This window comes from Monopterus albus, unplaced genomic scaffold (genome assembly GCF_001952655.1).
Source record: "Monopterus albus unplaced genomic scaffold, M_albus_1.0 scaffold179.1, whole genome shotgun sequence".
Classification (NCBI taxonomy): Eukaryota; Metazoa; Chordata; class Actinopteri; order Synbranchiformes; family Synbranchidae; genus Monopterus; species Monopterus albus.
In genome coordinates, this window is record NW_018128059.1 from 703,953 (window position 1) to 721,208 (window position 17,256).

At 38.7% G+C, this 17,256-nt stretch overlaps 1 protein-coding gene across 9 annotated transcripts in view; it reads right to left on the reverse strand.

The window, feature by feature from the left end:
• The window catches only part of bcas3 (BCAS3 microtubule associated cell migration factor), a 531,108-nt gene that overhangs the window by 393,812 nt on the left and 120,040 nt on the right, over window positions 1-17,256 (reverse strand). The window lies entirely within an intron of this gene.

Below are 17,256 nucleotides of genomic sequence, written 5' to 3' on the forward strand. Positions count from 1 at the left end.
AGAATAGTTCGGAAAGTGTGCCTCACCCTCAAGCGCTTTCTGTGAATTTTTGTTGTGTTTCCTGGGCACAAACCCCTCAGAGCCATTAAAGAGGAGTTTCACAGGATTGCAGGTTAGTGGTATTGAATTCGTTTCAGTAAGGCTAATCTGAGTTAATAACATCTTGCTGTGACCTCTGGAAATAAACTAATAATTAGAATCCCCTTCAGGATTTCCAAATGTGGTTGGATGCATTGATGGCACACATATTCCCATCAATGCACCTACATGAAAATTAAAAATCAAGTCTTATATTAATACATCAGTGTTGGGTAAATCTTAAAAAAGTATTTTGATTAATGTAATAATTACTCTCCATAAAACGTATTGGATTATTTATTAATCATTACTTTACAAATCCCATATCAACCACAATAGGAATTTTAAGAAAGGGTAGACATAAAGGTTTGAACTCTGAGTTTGTTAAACCTCCTTCTTGAAACGGGCCCCAGGTCTTTGTCTGGAGGGGAGCTCGTGGCTCAGGTCTGTTGGAGTGTCCTAGAAGCCTACCAAGCCTACCACTTTATTCAGAAACTTGATATGATATTGTATTTATCAATATTCATGTTTCATTGATGGGCAGAACTGATCTAATAAAATATATTGCTGTAATATATTGCTCCAACTGCTTAAGCATTACAAATGTTGCCTATTTATACAGACAGCATAAGAGACAGCAGAAAATTTCAAACAAATACAGCATAGGATATTGCAGCCACAACACAGAATCTCTCATATTATGAACAAAATGGTAAATAGACTGTATTTATATAGCACATTTTTCCACAGTGTGCTGCACTGGCCAAAGCGCTTTACAAGATATGATACCCCATTCACACACAACATTCACACACCAATGGTGACAGGCTGCCACACAATGGTGCTAGTCAAGCCACCGGGAGCAATTCGGGGTTCAGTGTCTTGCTCAGGGACACTTAGGCATGCGAGGAGACCGGGAGTCAAACAACCAACTTGCACAGGAGACGACTGCCCTACCTCGTGAACCACAGCCACCCCAAAATAGATACTTGTAGATAACCATTGTGCATAAATGTATACTGGAAGCTGTGATTTACATCCATGGCCTTTGGAAGTACTCAAAAATTTGTACAATATTAAAGATTAGTGCAATAAATTAAAGATCATGGACAATTTCTAAAAGGCTATGACCTCAAGAAGGAGGCACTCACAAAGAAAAGCAGTTGAACCAACCCGAAATGACATAGCCTACTGTTTATCTATATGTGTAAGTATGTATATATGAAATGAAGTGGATGAAATATAGATTCCCTTAACCTTATCCACACTTTATTCTACAGGCAAAAAGGACACAGGCAGGAAGGCAGGAAGGAAACCGTACAGACAGAGGTTGAACATGGCAAAGAAAAACAGACGATAACAACTGAGCAAAGGTGCTTTGGTTCATTTGATGTACAGTGGGCTGAAACCAAGAACTGTGTTTTTCTATGCACCACCTGTAAGCTCTTAGATATTAAGAGATATGAAAAAGGTAGGTGTGTGTGTGTATAGCTAACCTGGCTGAGAGGCTGCCATTAGTTTGATATTACTAGGCTGGAACACCAGCTCCTTTAACAAGGCAAAACTTGCCTGGCTTTAAAGTCATGCCGACACACAAGGAATAAACACTATAGCAGTCAGGTTTACAAAGCGTGACTGTTCTTAAGGCAGAGCTCCAAGCTCCTTCTTTCATTACCTTAAGTGGAAAACATACTACTTATGTCTGTTTTTATCAAGCATGTATATATCTGGACACTCCCTGCTGGAAATGTTTAAAGGATGAGAGAGGTTTTAATTTTTCATACACCAGAAGGCCATTGAGTGCATACAACATGAGATTAACAAGCTGCATAAAGAGGTGAAAATGTTAAGGAAGCCTCTGCTGCCATTTCACCTGTTCATCCACCAAAGTGAAACTTCAATTTGCTTCCACCACTCCAAACTCCCCATCAATCATAGCCTGTGGTTTCTCAACATGAGGCCCATATACGCTCACATCAGCTTAGAGATAGCTTTAACATAACACTCCCTTATATTTCTCAGTTTTGTTCACTTCTGTTAACTTTGGAATTCCTTTAAGCATTCACAACCACTGGCCACAGGTAAGATGTCACACTTCTCCAATTGTTCATTCATTTAAATGAAAACAAACTGGAAGGGAACTCTGTGTGTGTGACATTGATGGAGTGAGAAATCCTTTCTTTTTAAAGCTGCATGAGTAAATTCAGTTCATTAGAATCTGAGCTTTGCACAACTTATAGGATTTCAGAACTGCAAATCAAGATAAATTTTTAATAATATCTTATAATACAACATCTTGATGCTGTGTGTCAGACCAACAATGCCATGGTGCATATGGTTACAGTACAGTAAATTGGCTCACAATCGTGAGCTACAAACAATAATGTACGCTGCATCATGTGCAGCCTGAGTGGCTCGAGGGTTTGCTAGTTATGACAGCCCTGCAACTAGTGCTGTTTTTTTTTTTTTTTTTTTTTTTTTTGCATTAAAAGGAAAACATTTTGGTCGGCAGGGCTGAACCCAAATGTAGGAGGCATGACAAAAGGAACACAGAAAACAGAACTTGTTACATCAAACAAAGAAATAGGAAGATGTGACTTTTCCTTAGGCAGGAGAGAATACAAACTCAGATAGGAAACATACAGTAACTTCTTTTTCTCGGTGGGTAATACAGAGACAGACCTTTGCTCTTTGACCACCAAAATCTAATCAGTACAGTCTTCAGTCCAAGTGGATGTTTGCAACAATTTTGAAGAAATTTATTCAAAGCTTTCCTGACATATCAAATTCACAAGAATGGGCCAGACAGACGAGCAACCCAGAAACATAATGACTCCGCCCATGGTTATCACCAGCATGGAGGCATAAAATGATGTATAGGAAATCCAGCAGTGGGGGAAAAATAACCAGAGTAGAGTGAACACAAATGGGGAGTCCAACAACTTATCACCTATAGAAAATACAGTATCTTGGTTTCCACTGAAGCTCAGAATAAAGTCTGTCTGGCACAGAGTAAAGCTGGCTTGGCATAGAGTAGAGCTTGAAGGTTTGGTGTGGAGTGAAGTTTGGGCAGTAGCAAAGGTTAACTGGAATTAGGCTTTAACAGAAGCAAAGCTTGGCATGGACTGGTGCACGAGCAATGGCGAGGCTTGGTGTGGAGCAAGGCTTGAGGAAAAAAGAAGTTTGGCATGGAATGAGGCTTGAGCAGATGAAGTTTGATATGGAGTGAGACTTGGCCAGAAAAGAAGCTTAGCATGGAGCAAGGCATGAAGCAACGATGACGTGACTGCATGGGAGATAAAAACCAATGTGGAGGAGATGACAAGAGCCGATGTGAGGGGGCATGGGAGACAAAACACTCTGACCAAGGGCTGTGGAGTGTAAGGTGGTAATGAAGGTTCAGGTGGGGGAGATGGAATGGGAAACAGGTGCATGAAATGTAGGCTGGTAATGAGAATAATGAAGCTAGGACAAATGACAGTGGGATAAGAATCAAGTCAAGTTACTTTATTTATACCCCTGGGTAAATGTGCCTTGCAGTACAACAGACACACACATGGTAACACATATACAGACAAATACAGCAACATAATCATCATCATACAACAAAATACAAAAGTGCATATTGCTCCATATTCACTATGGAAATAATGAGACATAAAAATTGTTGGGTTTCATTCACCAACCATTCTTAAGATCAGATTTGTTCATAAAACCCACTTATGAAGGTTTCACAAAGATTCTGACATTCACCAGTGTTTTCTTATCTGGGATTTGTAAGAAGGTAAGAACAGAATCTGCGCGCACTCAGATGCACAATTGAGTGCTGACATGTTTGTATTAAATAACTAATTATTTCATTTTTTCCTATACTACAGTTAGAATAAAAAATTTAAGTTACCGTAAGTTTTGTCATTATTTCTATAAAATATAATGAATAAACATTAAACTAAAAGTTACAGCAAGCAATTAATTGTTTGTTTTGAAAGTTTTAAAATTAATTTTGCTTTATAATGTGATTACTTGTAGCTTAGATTTAGAAAACACATTACTTCTTTTTTCATTATATATGACATCTAGTCATAATGTTTTCTTTCACTTTTACGCGGACGATGTCCAAATCTATATGCCACTGCTCCTGTCTGACCCCAATGCTCTTACCCCATTATATAACTACATGTGAGACATTAGGCAATGGCTTTCACAAAATTTTTTGCAGTTAAATGAGAGTAAGACTGAATACATCCTTTTTAGTCCCTTTGACCCATTGCCTGACGTTGTTAATTTCAGCACTTCGGTCTACCCCGTCAGATACGGTAAAGAATCTCGGTATAATTTTTGATTGTGGTTTTACTTTTGAGAAACAGATTAGGGCAGTGGTTAAGTCGTGTTTTTTTCACCTAAGGCTTTTATCTAAGGTGAAACCTTTTTGTCACATGGTGATTTGGAGAAGGCGATTCATGCATTTGTTATCTCAAGGTTGGATTACTGCAATGCTCTGTATAATGGAGTTCCTCAGTCTTTGCTCAACAAACTCCAATTAGTCCAAAATGCAGCAGCTCGGCTGCTATCTAATGCTCCCAGGTTTGCTCATATTTCCCCTATTCTCTGTGCTCTTCACTGGCTACCAATCCAATTCAGAATTAAATTCAAGATATTACTATTTGTTTTTAAGGCTATTCATGGCCTTGCACCATCCTATTTGTCTGACCTGTTGGCCATTTATGTGCCGCGGAGAGCTCTCCGATCTGCAGATCATTTGTTACTAGTGGTCCCGCGATCTCGCTATAAAAAGTGGGGCGACTGTTTGTTTTCTGTCTGTGGCCCTAGACTATGGAATGCCCTGCCGGTCGTACTACTATGTGTGCACACGGCCCTGCAGTCTAATGCCCTTTTATGGGCATGGGCGAGGTGTTAACCTATGCTAATTAGGGAATGACTGGCACATGCTTTCAACTTAGGAAAACGTAGGATTCATCAATATAAGAACAGAAATGTGAAGAATTCTGTGATTTAAGAACATGTTCATGTATCAGATACTGTCTTTACTTAGGACCTTTCTTAAGAACAACCTATGAAGAAATTTAAGAAAACACTCAGGAAGATGTTGGTGAATGAGACCCTAAGTTATTTGTGCACCATCACTATGACTTAGTAATGTGGGGAAAAAACTATTTCTATAGTTTGTCCTAAACTTTGGGACCACAAAATGTCATCCAGAAGGGAGAAGCTGAAACTCACTGTATACGTTTGTGTACTTGCCTAGTATAAACTGAATTTTCTTGGTCAGGTTGTGGCTCCCCAATCAACTTACTAGCCCACCTGACAATATGGTTCAGAGAATTTCTACTTTTCAAAGATAAGAAAACAAACTGACACTAAAGAAAAAGACAACACCAATTCTATAAATCCACACTCAAATAAAATCATCACAGTTTTGTGAATATGCTCCTTTTGTAATGATAAAGTATGGGATTCCACAGTGTGTGGTATGTCCAGTACATCATAATCGCCTCACAGTCCAGCCCTGTTCTGGGGGGCCTTGGGAATGTGCTAGTAGGTAGGTCTTTCTCAACCTAGCTTTCCAGAGGTTCTGGTGACTGGCTGTCCCAATTATGGTATTTTTACATCAGCATGGGTCAGCCTGCTTTAATCAAGCTGAGCCGGGCAGGCATGGGTTGGCCTCTGTTTCCATCTGTACCTAGCAAGCAGAGCATAATCATGTTCACTCGGGCTCAGCCGGCCCTGCTTCGACCCAGGGCTGAGCGGGGCCAAGCTCTGCCTTCAACAGAGCGGCCTCACCGAGACACATCATTAGCTGAAATGTTGCACTCAAAGGAAAGTCCTTTTACATTTACATGTACATACAATTTCATTGCAGCAAGATCTGAAAATGGAGTCTCTCACTTGATCTTCTGATGAGGGGTTAAAATACAGTAATGCCTAGCACCAAGGACTCCATGTTGTAAGCTAGTGACACCAAGAGTTATGTGCTGCTTCTCATCAGCTGGTGCTGCCCATACATCATCAAGATGCGCAAGATAAACAATGCGTTTTATGGTGCAGTGGAAACACATCCATGTCGACTCGGGAACAGCTCAGCATGGCTCTGCTGGGCTGACCTGTGCTGATGGAGAAACACCATTAGTTTCCTTAGCTCTGTCCAGGTCACTTCTTATCACAGATTTTTTTATTATGATTATTTTACTCAGCTTTATTGGGTTTCACTGAGCTACTGTAAATAAAATGCCTTCATTATTCATCACCATAAAAATGTACAGTTTTACATATATTGGCTGATTTTTGCACAAGGGTGCATATGGTGATGTCTGCTGTTGACTGCATGTTTTCATAAGTATTTTACAGCAGCTTAAGAGTGACTGTTATTGCAGAACCCCAGACAAATGGGATGGTTGTGTGGATAGGGTAGTCTATTTTACCCCATAAAGTTATATCATTGTTGTTCATATCATACTATATACTGTATTTCCCTTGTGCCCCAGAAGTAAAGGTTTTAAGGCTGGGTTCCAGTTTTTGGCCAGGAAGTTTGAAATACATTAAGTCACTTATGACCTAAAAGTTAACTTGATACAAAAGTAAGTGGTGAAAGGTTACATAGAATGCTTAATAACTGTGCTTAATAGAAGAAGAAGCAGCAGCTATATTTATTGTAACATGTACAACAAAATTATGTTTGGAGGCAAGGGCCCCAGGCCGCTGTGTACATACGCGCTGCCATCACAGGCAATGGGTGGTGGTGGTGGGGTTCAATGTCTTGCCCAAAGACATGGTTAGCTGAAGGCTTCTAAATGTTTATCTAAAACCAGTAGAAACATTTTTATTTTTAAATGAACTGTACTTTAAGTGGCCTCAAGATATTCCTTCATATTTATTAATTAAACAATAGGAAACCCTATCATGTCCATTGATGACTCCATATCACAATTAATGCCCAAGTCTTGGTTTTTCTGTCTCTGCTACCATGGATACTAGTAACCTTTACAAAACTGAGAACACAGCTGAGGAACCAGCTGACTATTTCTTTAACAGACTGTCAATAAAAATTGAGACATGAATATCATTAGCTTTTTCATTATCATCATCCAACATTACAGTAGTCACTAAAATCCAAGTTTGTGTAAATCAGTTGAAAAATTATCCCATCTCATCCCCAGTCAAAATCCTGAAAAGTAGCTGCTATAAATCACATCAGAGCCAGCTGTGAGATCTAATTACCATCTTGGTGTGAAGACACCACTCCATGTTACACGTGTGGCTATAAATGCATGGCCAAGTGAAGCTGCTTGTGTGTGGGAATTCCCCCCATGTTCAACATGTGCATTGAGGGTTTTTTTTTGATTACGGCCTGGTTTCTTTCACACATCAGTAAGATGAAGTGACAGAGTTATTACACCACAGAGAGGTGCCTTCACAGCACAGCTGCCTCAATGGTCAAGCTCAACGGGCCAGGCTATTCATTAGATGGACCTGTTACTAAACCAGGAATATGGTTTATGGGACAGTTCTGTGTGGGGAGGGAATCAGTCTTGATTCATCTTCCATTACCCCAGACTTTGATGGGGTATTCAAAACCTCTGTTTGAAGAACATTTAGACAGCTGCACAAAAACCAAGTTGTGTGGAAGCCTACTGGGTTTTATGAGACTGAGGAAGGTAATGAAGGAGATTCTTCTCAGCACAAGGTTGGAAGTATACCTGCATCCAGTTTAAATACAATTTATTTGACTGATTCATGGTCAAAGTACAAGAAACATTGTAGTTTATTCAGTTTTACTACTGCAGAGTTCCGTTCTATGCATTCATGATACATAGAATGTTTCTTAAAATTTACATTTATATACTGTACTAACAGCAAATGTTCTGAAAGAATTGAGAAGACAGTCAGACTGCATCTTCTATTAACACTGTGAGGAAATGTTAATATACAGTGCCTTGCGAAAGTATTCGGCCCCCTTGAACTTTGCGACCTTTTGCCACATTTCAGGCTTCAAACATAAAGATATAAAACTGTAATTTTTTGTGAAGAATCAACAAGTGGGACACAATCATGAAGTGGAATGAAATTTATTGGATATTTCAAACTTTTTTAACAAATAAAAAACTGAAAAATTGGGCGTGCAAAATTATTCAGCCCCTTTACTTTCAGTGCAGCAAACTCTCTCCAGAAGTTCAGTGAGGATCTCTGAATGATCCAATGTTGACCTAAATGACTAATGATGATAAATAGAATCCACCTGTGTGTAATCAAGTCTCCGTATAAATGCACCTGCACTGTGATAGTCTCAGAGGTCTGTTTAAAGCGCAGAGAGCATCATGAAGAACAAGGAACACACCAGGCAGGTCCGAGATACTGTTGTGGAGAAGTTTAAAGCCGGATTTGGATACAAAAAGATTTCCCAAGCTTTAAACATCCCAAGGAGCACTGTGCAAGCGATAATATTGAAATGGAAGGAGTATCAGACCACTGCAAATCTACCAAGACCTGGCCGTCCCTCTAAACTTTCAGCTCATACAAGGAGAAGACTGATCAGAGATGCAGCCAAGAGGCCCATGATCACTCTGGATGAACTGCAGAGATCTACAGCTGAGGTGGGAGACTCTGTCCATAGGACAACAATCAGTCGTATACTGCACAAATCTGGCCTTTATGGAAGAGTGGCAAGAAGAAAGCCATTTCTTAAAGATATCCATAAAAAGTGTCGTTTAAAGTTTGCCACAAGCCACCTGGGAGACACACCAAACATGTGGAAGAAGGTGCTCTGGTCAGATGAAACCAAAATCGAACTTTTTGGCAACACTGCAAAACGTTATGTTTGGCGTAAAAGAAACACAGCTGATCACCCTGAACACACCATCCCCACTGTCAAACATGGTGGTGGCAGCATCATGGTTTGGGCCTGCTTTTCTTCAGCAGGGACCGGGAAGATGGTTAAAATTGATGGGAAGATGGATGGAGCCAAATACAGGACCATTCTGGAAGGAAACCTGATGGAGTCTGCAAAAGACCTGAGACTGGGACGGAGATTTGTCTTCCAACAAGACAATGATCCAAAACATAAAGCAAAATCTACAATGGAATGGTTCACAAATACACATATCCAGGTGTTAGAATGGCCAAGTCAAAGTCCAGACCTGAATCCAATCGAGAATCTGTGGGAAGAACTGAAAACTGCTGTTCACAAACGCTCTCCATCCAATCTCACTGAGCTCGAGCTGTTTTGCAAGGCGGAATGGGCAAAAATTTCAGTCTCTTGATGTGCAAAACTGTTAGAGACATACCCCAAGCGACTTACAGCTGTAATCGCAGCAAAAGGTGGCGCTACAAAGTATTAACTTAAGGGGGCTGAATAATTTTGCACGCCCAATTTTTCAGTTTTTTTATTTGTTAAAAAAGTTTGAAATATCCAATAAATTTCGTTCCACTTCATGATTGTGTCCCACTTGTTGTTGATTCTTCACAAAAAAATTACAGTTTTATATCTTTATGTTTGAAGCCTGAAATGTGGCAAAAGGTCGCAAAGTTCAAGGGGGCCGAATACTTTCGCAAGGCACTGTACATATTTGGCATTGATACTAATGTCATTAAAATGTGAAATATAAAAAATGTAAAACAAAATTTGAAAATGTTCATGAAATTTGCTGGCAAAATATCCAAGTGTAGTGACTACGCTGAAAAAAAAATCCTGTAGGTTTTATGGGAAAAAAATGGCAGCTGTGGTTGCCAGAATAATTCAGTAAAAAATACAGTACAAATGTCAGCAACATTATGAACAATTTGTAAATTTTACTTTTTAAAATGGTTGTAACTTACAAGAAACTGACATTTTAAACCTGCAAAATTAATGGCCCTTTTCTGCTGAATTAACATGACCATGCTGCCATTAAACAAGTTCCGTCAGTAAGATTTACATGCTGTTGTTGCTTAATATACATTAAATCCAACTGAGTTTCCTTGAAAAATACTATACTAAAAACACTTTAACTGTAAAAGGCTCATTGTAAGACTGGCTTTAAGGGATTACACTTTAAGGGTAAATAAAGAGACTAGAGGTGGTAAACTGGCTTTTCTGTGCAGTCCTGTGCCTCATACAACCTCATGAGCCTGGAGAAGCTGCTTTTATTCAGCCATTCACACATGACAATGGCTTAAGCCCATTAGTCCTAGCGGAACTCTCAGCTGTGGTGCCCCATGCCCAGCAAACTGGTCCTGCCTTCCATGACTCACTTACCAGCCTAACAATAGCAATTATCATAACACATACAATAACATGAACTGTAGAAGAACATTAGGGTGGAACTCACCCTGTTAACAGTTCCACAAGTCCTCATGCAACAGCTCTGGTTAAAGTCCTAGGCGTTCCCCTAGGGACTGTTACATTATCAAATGACATTAGATTGTAATGTAAAAATGGAAGTTTTTCATTTTATCATATACAACTATTAACAGTTAGTTCGATTCAAAAATATCAAATGAACAGCTACACTGTGGAACTGATGAGAAGCTACAGTTACTGTCCATTTGGAAGCCAAAGATACCATTTCAACAGTTCCAGCACCAGTCACCTTATGTGTACTATAAATTAAAACTTGAACATTTACACATTATAAAAGTATAATAATTATTTTTACAATTCCAATATACAGGCAAGCACACATTAAATCCACCCCCAGTACCACTGTAAAATCAGGATATATCCTAATCACAGCAAAATTGGCAATGCCTGTATCACACTCATAAAAGAAATCGTAGACATTTGTGCCAAGATGTCTCAGACAATCTACATTTTCTAGTTTGGTATTGTCCAAAATAAAGGAAACTGAAAAGTCCATTTTAAAAGACCTAAATCACCTTAATGCCTACAATAAAAACTTATCAGGTCAGGGTTCACATTTCATAACTTTACTATATTTGTATATATGACATGAATTTATAAAATGCATTACAGTTTCTTCTTGTAAAAAAAAAACTTAATTATTTTAACACTTTTATATTGTAATTTTAACTGTACTTTTTTGTTTTTATAGCATTTTCTGTTTAAATTACAGTAATATATAAATTCTACACAGAAATTGGATTATTTTAACATATTGTATTTTAAAATTAACAGTTGTGTTTGGTTTGGTATTTTACTAAATATTACTGTAAATTAAACTGTTTCATTGTTTTTCTAATTACAGTTGTTTGATGTAATGATTTTATAGCACTTTACTATTAATTTCAGTGACACTTGTTTTTACCTTGTACAGGTGTATTTAACCTTTTAGTTGTTATTACATAATAGCAGCACATGGTCATGGTTAGTAAAAGATCAAGGTCTGGTTGAATTCAGAAAAACATTTCACCAAAATCATGATCTTTCTCTAATTTTAACCAAAGTATTGTTGCTGCCTAATCCAAAGATTTCAGACCAGACAGTCATGCGCTGTGTACACCCACAGTGCAGATTCCAGTGCAGCTCATGGATCTGCTGTTTCATTCATTCAAAAATCTTTGAAAGAAAAATTAAGAAAAAAAAAACATTTCTCATGAACATAATCCAGAAAGTCATTATGCAGCTGGGTATACATAATTGGAAATTGGGAAAACAATATGAGTGAGAAGACAAAGGTGCCTCAAGGGTTTTTTCCATCACAGGAGCCTATTGAAACATAAGTAATGCTCGTCACAGGTTCCGCATTTGCTTCCACTATATTCGGCCCACTTTGGAGGTGCATTCTGGGAACTGAATTTCAGCACCCCTCAGGAGGTAGTACTAAAATCATGTACCGGAATGCAAGGGGGAGGGGCTGCATGTGTGCAGAGCAGTCGCTGGTGATTGGTTTAATGTCTACGTCTTTTCATCTAAGCATTAGCATTACAAGCACCCTGTGTAAACACACAGTTGACTGCATGTGTGAGAGGGGAGCAGCCCCTTCTTCCTCTAACCACAGAATGACAGAGAGAAAATTCAGTGGAAAAACAAAGCAGGACGGTCCGTGTAAACCCCAGAGGCTATGCTTGGTGATGGTTAAAGGAAGTATGGGGCGTACCGTTCGTTAGGTTCAGATAGTGGATACACAGCATTATATTTTTAAAGTACACAATGTAATGTGTCTATAGAAGCTGTTAGGTATTTTTAGTCAGATAGATATTGGTTAGGTACTTGTTGTATTAGAAATGTTTTTAGTGTAGACACGATGTCTAGCTCAGGCTGTTAAATGGTTACTCATTTTCATGAGTTACTGCAGGTTGCTTATGGTCAAGGATAACTAGATAGAGAGTTGATTACTGTATGACGTGTTTAATCATAATCATAATATCTTCTTATGCCTAATGTCAGGACATGTCACTGAATGTCCTGTCAGAATGTTTTTAGATACACACCACTTAATCAACACACACACACACACATTGATTTTCTTCATGTTTTGACTATTGCTATGGCCAGCTGCACGGCTGGCACCAGAGACATCATGGTTTCACGTCCCTGTGTAGAATGGGGTTAGCCCAAAACAGATATAATGTACAGGCCTGTTGGGTTCGGGGTCTTTCATCTTCCAGCTGCCTGCGTGCATGTTGGGGGTGCAAGATACCTGAGCGTGTAATGTTAACTTTTACCTGTGTTCATTGAATGAATCAGCACTGTATTGAAGTTACTTGGACTGCCTCGTCTCTCAGAATTAGCGTGGTACAAGAACTGGAAAGACTTCAAAGCCTCTGAAACTCACAGTTCTATCAGTAAAGATTACCCATCTGCAGTGATGGAAACTAAAAACATTTGTTAACTACTGTACTCGCGGCTACCACTATTGCTACTTGTATTGCTATTGTATTTAGTATTGTCATGTGATTCTATACAGTACTTATACTCCTTTCCATTTTGTTGTTTTTATTCCTCTACATTTCTTTGACAGCCATAGTATAATTTCTTTACAAACTAATGCTCCCCTCACACATGCATCTATTCACATAAATATGACAGCAACATCAGTTTGTCAAGTGTGAATGAGCTCCTGAGTCACATTTCTTAAAGTCATAACAACAGCTATATTATGTTGGACCTACAAACAGAACTTAGCATTTTCAACATGACACAAGTTGGAATTGGAATTAAAGTAAAGGTAAAAAAAATGCAAGGACAGAATGTTCATCTTGTTGGCTTGAGTCACTCTGGGTAAATTCTTTATGCAAGTATTATCTTCCATGTCCAAAAAAATAAACCGCTTGACAAACTACCATCTACAGTGAACTATGAAACACTTGGAATGAGCCAATCTTTGTTGAAATTGCTTACTTGACCTGATACTTACTGAAAGATGATACTATAACAGCATCTTTACTAAGAGTGCTTCACTGCTTCAAAAGAGGCAGCAGTGCTTATTCAGCCCTGAAAATGGTCTGCAGAGTTTTCCCCAGGCTGCATTTGGTCCCAGAAACCTCCATCAATCACAGTAGAGGTGGGCAAACCCATTTGCCCAGCAAAACCAGACCATGAAGCCCATTATGCAGCTCATAAAACTCTTGATGTGAGCTTATAGAAATAACTGAAGGTGAGACAAATGAACCTGACCAACAGTCAAAACCCCAAAAATATTAATCTTATAAGTGATAATTTCACACATCTTAAGTTTTGATACTTAAGTAGTTTTTTCTTATAATACTTATGAAAATGTTTTAAATGCAGGACTATAACTGGTAATGAATATGGTTACATTGTGATGTTGCTACTTTTACTAAGTACAGTATGTGAATACTTTTCCCACCACTGCATGTAAAACACTTGACCCTTATCAGACTGACCAGAACTGCAGTGAAAGAGTTTTGAGAAAATAAAAACCGGTAAGTGGTGCCATGCATGGTTATTGAATCAATCACTCCATCTAGTGACAGTCATAGTCAAAAGAAATACACAAGTCAGTGGACAATACCTCTGCCATCAAAACATGGGTGTATTTTCACCTTGGCATCATACCTAATAATCAAATCAAGGATTGTTAAGGACGAGTGAAGAGGACGAGACGTGAAAGAAAACAAGCACACACAGTGCAGCTGTTAAAGAGAGTGCTTTGCCACTGCACTTCATCTGTATCCCTCTAATTACACCACTAGGAATAGATTCACTGAAGCGCCGCATAGTGCCAACCACCCCACCAAGAACTAGTGACCACCAGCCCGCTCTTTGTAGAGTCTCCAACACACACAAGCCACTGGGGTTTCTTACATAACTCTACCCAGCCAAAACTTCTGGGCTTTCCAGATTCTGTTTGAGTCATATCATTGTTTCCTTCTAAGTCTATATTTCTTGTTTTGCCATGTTGAGCTTGACCACTGTGAAGGGAGCCTCATAGAGCAAGGAAGATAGTTCAGTAAAAGACACTGCCTCATTTGGAAAATGTCACAGCACCTACGAGAACACTGAAACTAACTTTTAGATGTACTGTGTGGTGCTGTTGAGAGTACAGAGTATAAAGCAAACAGAAAACGAATTGCTGACTGTTATAGGAAAAAGATAAGGGTCACTTGTGACACTATTTTGTGTTGAAATGAAGCTAGCCACCTGATAAATACACCTGACATCTGTTCAGGGCCAGGAGGTAAAATTACAGCAAGCAGTCTTCATACAGGCACCTGACTAGTCTTCTAAGTCAAAAAAGCTAATGTCTGTGAGCTACAGCAATAAAATAACCATTTGTGGCTATCTTTATTTCTTTACTAAACTGAAAGGTCACTAGTTAGAAGAGATTAAAACATGTCTCTTTGGTTTAGACAAGGAAAACTTTTCTGACCACATGTTCAGTTACGTGAAGAACTTCTAAGTAGATTTTGTGCTATTAGTCAACTGAGCTTGGTTGTGTTTTGTATGTGACTTCTAATAAGGCGAAGGTGGGTGAAGATGAGATCTAGACAACAATGTCTTGTTTGTCATTGTCTGCATTATCATCTAGTTCCTGGTCAGACAGAGCTGCTGAGGATTCTTGGGGCTTGGAGGTCATGGGGTGAGAGCCATCTCTCAACAGCTCCTTTATTAACAGCACAGGCACACAACACACAGCATAAAATATATGAACAGACACTTACACATATACACACACCTCAGGAGTAACAGGGACATACACAAGCAAAGATATCCCTGTGTTCACACTAACAAAGGATTTATTGTCCTTTTCTTTTGGGGCAGAACTCAGCAGTGCCGAGAAAATGGAAAAGGAGTATGCATGAGTACGTCACAGTAAAATACGCACACTAATATATATTGTACATTCAGAGAACATCTGCACAGTGTTTAAAAAAGTTAAAATTTGAACATTTTTCATTTGTCTCAATGACAGGGTTGTCAATCAAGTGACCTCTATTTAACAGAACCTTAGGTGGAAATAGGTGAAAGAAGAAAGCAAACAAATCCCGCAGTCCCTATCTTTTCTCTGAAGGTATTTCATATATGAGGTATGCATGAGACTCCCACAAATACAGCAAAAACTAGTATGTGTAGGAACTAAGACAGATGTAGCACAAACATGATGAGGGTCAATGCATTCAAATATTAACACCCCTTTTACAAGTTAGTGTCATCCAGTGTATAGTAACCTGCACAGATGAGCGATCTTGGTCATAACTTGTAGCACAGGTTACTTAATATAAAACTGGTGGATGTAGCTAACTGACTAACAGTGACCAGCCTCAACTTGTCATCATTAGAATGACCAGAAAGATCACTCTGAAATCAAAATAACTTTTACTTGTTTTACATAGTAAAAGGAACATGTTATGGCCCGTCTGTGTTTCAGTAAAAATATAAGTTACACAATGACGCCCATGTGGTGAAGATACTGTTTAAATAATAGTTGTCTGCTCCTCCTCCTACATATTAAATATATGTATTAATGGGTGCAAAATTTCTTTAATCTTATTTAAGTTACCCTTAACATTAAAACAAATGGTAAAAATTCTACTTTCACTAGGAGGCTACAGCCAGGGATTAAAATTATTCATTACTCTAATTGGTTTATGCACAGCGGGGGTGCCCCTGGGTAGAGCGCAAAGGAGCGGGACATGATGCGGTCATGTAGCCAGTTTCTAATTTGCTCATAAACAACAGAGTCTCTTGTCTTGTCTTGTCTTATGATTCCCGGCACTAGCTCTTAACGACAGAAGTTCCTGAATCACGCTGTGTCTCTGATTAGGTATTTTTGCTGGTGTCTTCACCATCAGGTGTTTGTATTCTTCTGGGTTTGTGCTGGTCACATGATAGAACATCATCAACACACCTGATAGCTCCATGTGAATACTCCAGACTATATACTAACGTATTCTCACATGAGCTCATTCGATCTCACTCAGACCTTATATGGACTTTGTACTGAGGAACTGGCAGGGTAAAACCCAGTTAAGGTACAGGTCAACTGACTTGGACATTAGCATTTGACTTACAGCTCCCCCGGTAATGTCTAGAGAATTTCAGGGTTACAGTGCATTTCTTACATGTGCTGCAGCCTGACTTTGACTTACATTCCCATTAAATCACATACTGGGGGACTGCTTGGGGTGAAGCTTTGCACACGGTGTTTCATTCTAAGCAGACTGATTGTTATACTTGTAACACCTGAGGTGAATGTAACCCTAAAAACTAGCCTGACTGAAACAAGACTCATCTGGAGGAATATATTTCCATTGTTTCTTCAGTCAGAATATTTCCCAAAAATAAGTGTTTATGTAACTTAAGTCCTAGTCTTGTTTAATCAAATACACATCAGACAGAATGACACATCAAACTGAGCGGAGAAGAAACAAAGGAAAGCAATGGCATGTTCAAAAAGATGCAAGCATCTTTGCACAGAACCTCAAAAAAAAATAATTTGTGTTTTTCAAAGGTTTGTTCAATTCATTCAAGCTATTTTGCATTACAAATACTGTAGCTATCCAATATATTTGACACAACATAAGAAAAAAACTCATCATCCTTAGTCAAAGCCTTCTAGAATAATTAGCCAACCAGAAATATTCAGATTTGTTATACTGGCTCGATTTGGGTGTAAATTAACACTATAGGCTTGTTTTGGTTTCTCATTTAATCAAAAGGAAATGCAGTTTTTCTGTTTTTCCAATTTTTATAGAGTATTCTAGCACCTTCCTCAAAAATAACTGTGTGTATGTCTGTATGTGTGATTTAGTGACTGTGTG